We start from the raw sequence: 6,573 nt of genomic DNA on the forward strand, positions 1-6,573 counted from the left end.
CCTAGGTAAACGACTTAAAGCAATACAATAAAGACTCGCGTTAGACTACGACTGCAAGTTAGGCCACAAACTACTTGTTTTAAATTGCAAACAATATGTTGTAAACGATCGAAAGTATGTTAAACCTCATGATTTATAAAACATTTCAGGAAAATCTTTTTGTCATCACAATTGTTTTTTTTATTATTTGGAGATTTACCATTTCAACTTAGCTCTAGGCTTGTGTTAGCATAATGGTTTACGACAATAGTCAAATGGCGGGATTCGAACCCTCGACCGCAAGATCGGAAATCCGTACCCCTAACCATTAGGCTATTGGCGCTTGTATTTCAAAATTTGCACAAAATCGTAACATTTCCGATAACAATATGATATTCGTGTAATGACCGCCATCTATGGGATTTGCAGTTACTCTATATACAATTTTAAGAGCGTGTGCACATCTGAAACTAAACTATCGCACAACTGTTTAGTCGCGCTTTGAGCTTATGTGGAGGTGGGCACACTACTCGATTTTTAATTGTGCAACTAAACAGTTGAATTAGCTGAGAAACAATCGACAATCGCAATAGTTGAGCTACACACGCTCTTGAGGGTTTATTTGTATTTGAATTTACTTGATAGGTATTTTTCCGTTGCGTAAAAACGCGTCGCATTCTCGTGTTTGTCGCCTAGGGTTACGACTCTACGTGATACTATCGAAACGACATTGAAATAAATAAAACATTTTTACGCTTTCGAATTAATATTCGATCGTTATACAAAATCTATTATGTCACACACCGTATGACCGACATAAAATGTTATGTGTTTTTATCACAAGTATAATTTATTTATGAATGTCAATGTCTTCAAATACGTAATTACTTTACTAGACATATTTTTATATTTTAAGAGCGGGCGCATATTTTTGACTAAGCTATCGCACGATTGTCGATTGTTTTGGAGTCAATTCTGTTTAATTGGACAACTAAAAATCGAGTAGTGTGCGCACCTCCCTAAGCTTATAGGAATCAAAGCGAGACAAAACAGTTGTGCGATAATTTAGTTTCAGGTGTGAGTGAGACTTATAGAAATATTGGCGTCACCAGGGGATAGATCAGCTACACCTAGAAAATATAAAGTAGGTATTAAAACTAAATTAAATAAAGAATGAGCTGGACCTAGCCTAGATCTATGTATGATAATTGATGTAAAAATGTAAATATAATACATTTTCTACAATATCGTTATTTTACCTTGAAATTAAAACAGCATTTTTTTTTAATTAAAATATTTTAAGAATGTTTTTGTCACTAAAGTAGAGCTCTGTGTTACGAAATTTAAATTCGTCACCTCTAAGGAATTTTGGAAATAAGCATTTTGTTATTGTTTCTTATCTTGGAGATAGCTATTAAAAAGCAATAAAATGGATAGTACTCGCCTTTGTTATTTATTTTTATGCGTAAATTAATCTGTAGTAAGTACCTTGTGTCTAAAAGTAAATTTTAATTCACTATCAGTTCTGAACTAACCTTATTTTTCATTTAATTTGTTAAAACTCAATGACAGGATGCTTTTATCACCAATAATGGTTAATAAAAATGTCAGTTTTTTATGCAGTCTCCATGAAAATTTCCTTTGTGTTTTTTAATCATCAAGGTTATTAAATTTTTGATAAATAAATCGATCGTTAAATTTGAACTAAATGCGTTAAAAATGAGATCGAATTTTGCTGTTAGAATTGATCTCCCATGGATTGTGAAGAAGCCCAGTGAAGTATCAGTGCGTTCTTTTGGAGATCCCGAGACTCTCTCCAGTCGTACTTGAGGTTGGCGAAGCTTTTGTGAATCGAGTTTCAAATAATACTGACTATTTCAAAAAGCATCTTCGAATAACTTACCTTACTATCCCACAAACAGATTCATCGTAGAACAATTTGAAAATATTACCTTGTCTTCTACAATTAACAAAAATTGACAAATACACTTCGAAGTTATTTATTTATTATAACTGTAAATAAAAGATGTGTGTACGTACTTTATTTATAGTCGTGTTTATTTAACGACGTTTACTTCGATTTTAATTTAACAGCCCTTGGTGATATGTATTATAAATACACTTTTAATTAGGTTATTTCGAAAATTCAACTTTATAACTAACTAGCTGTTCCCGTGCGACTTCATCCGTATGAAATTATGAAAATTTTATTTTATTGTTTACATTTGTCAAATTATCAATAGCAAATGTCAAAATGACATGACAAACCTCAGCAATCTTTCTTTCTTGGTGTTGGCAGCAACTTATGCTCTCTTTCCCACATTAGGGTTTTTATCCAAAATATTTACCCCCTAAATTTCATGGCGTGGAAATATATAGCCTAAAGCATGACGTAAGTGTAGGCCTTTTATTAAAAAAAGAATTTTTTAAAAATTTGCTGTAATTGCTGACATCTTAGGCAACAAAGAAGTTTATGTTTATGCTTTATTATAATAGTATAGATTGTATTTGTGAAAGAGGAAATGCTTAAAAAAGGAGTGGATTTAGATATGACGGCTAATAGAGGTGTATGGAAGAGCAGCACATACTGTGCCGACCCTCCGTAAGGGATAAGGGCAAGTGGATGATGTAAATCACGTCTGTAGTTTTTGCTATCTTTTCAAAATGGCATGAAAGCTTAAGAATTTGATTTTCAAATGGATGTATTCCATTTGTAAATATCCGGACGTAATTTAAAAATTCTAGATTTATGTTTTTTAATTAGAAATGTTTTATAAAATTAATAATATAACTGTATCTGACAAACGACATATGCATTGATTTACATTTGTAAAGTAAATATGAATTTTTTAATATTGATATATCAGTTTATTACCATAAACAAAAGATTATCGTCATTTAATATTTATGTTTAAATATATTAATAATAGTTATAAATTAATGAGAATTTATTTAAAACCAAATGTAAAAAATTATATTAATCGTTTAAACAAAACAAGTTCCAATCGGGATATAATTATTATTAAGTGTCCTCATGGAAATCTCAATTTTGGTTATTGCCTGATTTTTTTTCTTACGAAAGACATCGTTTTTGTTTCATTTTAAAATCCGTTATCTTACGCTTTGTTGTAATAATTTAAATATGCAGATCTAGTATATTCATATGAAAAAATGAAACCAATAAAAAGTTTCCACATAAGACTTTTTGTGAACAGGAACAAAATTGGTCTTCAAGGTTGTTACGACCTTCAAATTTTTTAAACACAATTAAAATAAAATAAAAAAACAATTTTTTGCTTATTTGGAATTATCAAAAATTCATAATTTTTGCTTATCGTTAATTGCTAATTTAAATCGTAAATAATATTTGGCAAAAAAATAAAGATACGCATTATCTTCTTAAAAAATTAACAGAATGATTTTAAGTGTTTTTTGTAATAATTTTGTTTGTATTATTTACAAGTATTTACATACGTAGTTATGTGTATACAGTAACCGAAAGTACAGATGTCCGGTTGCTTGAAAATGTTACGAAAGTTTTGTATTGCATGCACATGTTTGTATTCGTTTACCAAGCCAAGCATGCCCAATGAACTTGGCCTCATTAAAAATAGTATTAAGTAATACAATTTTTTCTCCGTTTCTACGACACGGTTGACTGGGACTCGATCACAAGGTGAAGGCCCCAAGAATTTACACATCTCGTAACGTCCACCGTTCAAGCGAATTGTTTACCCGCTTTACTCGTTTTAAGGTTAAAACTATTACGGCCGAACAGTGAAACGATTTTTAAATAACAGCGTCTGAAATGATAAGGCCACGCTTTAACTTCCAATTATATAAAATTTTTGATGTCTGATTGTAAGCGACGTTTAAAAAACGAGGTGTTTAAAGTCGTTTCAGTATGCGACCGTTAGATACTTATCATTTTTATAACTAACATAACGATAATTTTAAAGCTCCGAAATTTATTTTTTCGCACCTAATTACGGCTCCATTTTCTATTAACCATTTAAAATATAAAAAACAAAAGATTACTATCAGTAAAAACAGACCACGTTTCCATTGTATGATATTAAAACATTTTAATTAGTAGAACAATGATAATTGTTATTAATCTAGTTTATAGAAAAAATAGCAAAAACTATAGTTACGACATACTGACGCACTTGAAGCGGTTGGGAAATCTCTATCAACTGTACAATGTGCTGATCCGCTTTTAAGTAATATATTTTTTAAAAAGTCTGGTTATTTTTGATGTAAAATTATTATAATTGTGATTTAGGGCCTATTTTTAAGAAGTCTGGTGATTTATATTGTATTTTTGTTATAATTGTGATTTAGGGCCTGTCCTACCAAATTGTAAACTGTCTGATAACAATCCAACGTGTAAAATATGTAATAGAAATATCGGGTTTTGTTGCCATATTTCACAGTGACGTCGTTTTTAAGCTATCTGAGCTATCAGCCAGGGGTGGGACTGGCCCTTAGTCTATGTAACCTAAATTTTAATAGTCTTTTTAGTTTAGACTATTAGATCCGATACGAAGACATACAATTGCGTTTTAATGTTGTTTTCTTTTATCAAATAATACTTTTTATTGGGGATTTTCACCAATTAAGAGATTTTACTTATTTATCCTAAAGATTTGTGTCGTTTAGAAAATTCGCTGAGTCCGTGCGCGTTATTTTTTTATTGCAACCATAATCATTGTATAATTCATTGTAAATTGTTCGACGAAGCGTTAGTTGGATCATTGAACCATAGATGCAACAAATTGGGTGAATGTCAATCATCTTTTCAAGTTCAATGTTCTTGTTTGTAGATTTTTTCGAGGTATTGTAACAATCTCGTTAAAAAATCCAGGGATGCGCATCTTTTGCGCTTAGTGACAGAAACAATCGACGTGCGCTTCAGCAAACATCCCCGATGCGCTGCAGAATCGTGGTAGCCCCAACAGCACTCTGAAGGCATTATTGTACTGAACGCGGAGGGTGCTCGCGTAGACGCTTATGCAGTAAGCTCTAAATAGAGTGATTTTAACCTCTATCGTGCAGCGATCAAACCTGCGAGAGATCTTGTTGGCCCTCATCGATAAAATACTAATATAACTATTTTCATTTTTACAACTACAATGAAGTAAAATGCAGCTTCGTATTTATTATAACCAACCGATTTTATAAGACTTTATAATAACTAAATTATTTTTGTTGATTAGATAAAAACCGCATGAAAAAGAAGTTAGATAAATGAAGATGCGATGTGGATGACGTCATCTTTCAAAACACTACATATTCTAGTGTCTGTGACGCTTCTACTAACAATTTTATATCTTGTACGTTTTACTACAGAGGATTCTTAGGGACTGTCCCACCACTGGCTGATAGAGGCATAGATAGCTTAAAAATGACATCACTGTCAGATAACAGGTAACAAAATCCTATATTTCCATCAAATGTTTTACACGTTGGATTGTTATTAGATAATTTACCATCTGGTGGGACATGCCCTAAGTCATTTATGTTAGAAAAGATTACTTTTAAATCTTAAAATACCGAATTAAAGCATGTGAAGTGATTGTAAATTATGAAATGTAGATTTTACCTCATGATGATTCCTTTGTTGGCTTTATTTTGTCACATTTTGGTACGATTAAAGTAAATTGTCCGTTTCTCAGACCATTCTTGGAAACGATCACGAATTAAAAGATTGTGCACCGAACTTATACTGGGCTAAATTGATGACTAACATTTATAACTTACTTTCATAAATCAATAGAACCAAAGTTAGAGTTGAATATACGTATATTTAATAATACCACAAAATTCATGAACCAAATAAATCACGGTTGAAATCCTGTTTTTTTAAGGGGCAAACTAGCGACGGGAACACCAAACTGATCGACGGCCATCGACATCCGCAATACCAAAAGAACTACAGATGCGTTGCCGGACTTTGACGAAATGGTACGCTGTTGATAATATTTTTTTTATTCCTTCCAAGCTTTTGCAGATATAGCTAAGATCAATATATATATATATGTCAAGATAGGATGGAAAGGGGACGTGGATTTGACGGTGGTGGACACGCAAAGAAAGGAGAAATATCCTCTATGTGCGTCTCCTACTCCGTCGATTAAAGGTAGGCAACGCATCAGTTATTTCGAATGTCTAAGGACAGCGGTCGCTTCGGTATTTTGGCCCATTTAGGTGGCTGTTTGCTCGTTTGCCACCTTATGATATAAAAAAAAAATACGTTAGCACTTTTGTTAGGTTAATTTACATAGTTTTTAACAGGTTTAAATAATCCTAGTAAATTACTTATTGCATAATAAAGTATTTTTAACCGGTAATAGAATAGAATAGTTTCCAATTAATAAGATAAATAATATTTATGCCTTAAACTGTTGGTTACTATGATTAATCAGTTATAATCCTCTAAATTTCAGTTAAAACATTACGAGGCACATTGAATGGTATTGTCCGTCGGCCGAGCCCGCGGGCGTTCACCTTCGATACCAGACCAACGGAAATGCGGAAGTCAACAGACAGAACGGACCAGTTGTGAGAGGGTCTCAGTGACAACGATACACC

The sequence above is a fragment of the Papilio polytes genome, unplaced genomic scaffold (genome assembly GCF_000836215.1).
Source record: "Papilio polytes unplaced genomic scaffold, Ppol_1.0 DF823934.1, whole genome shotgun sequence".
In the NCBI taxonomy this organism is placed as follows: domain Eukaryota; kingdom Metazoa; phylum Arthropoda; class Insecta; order Lepidoptera; family Papilionidae; genus Papilio; species Papilio polytes.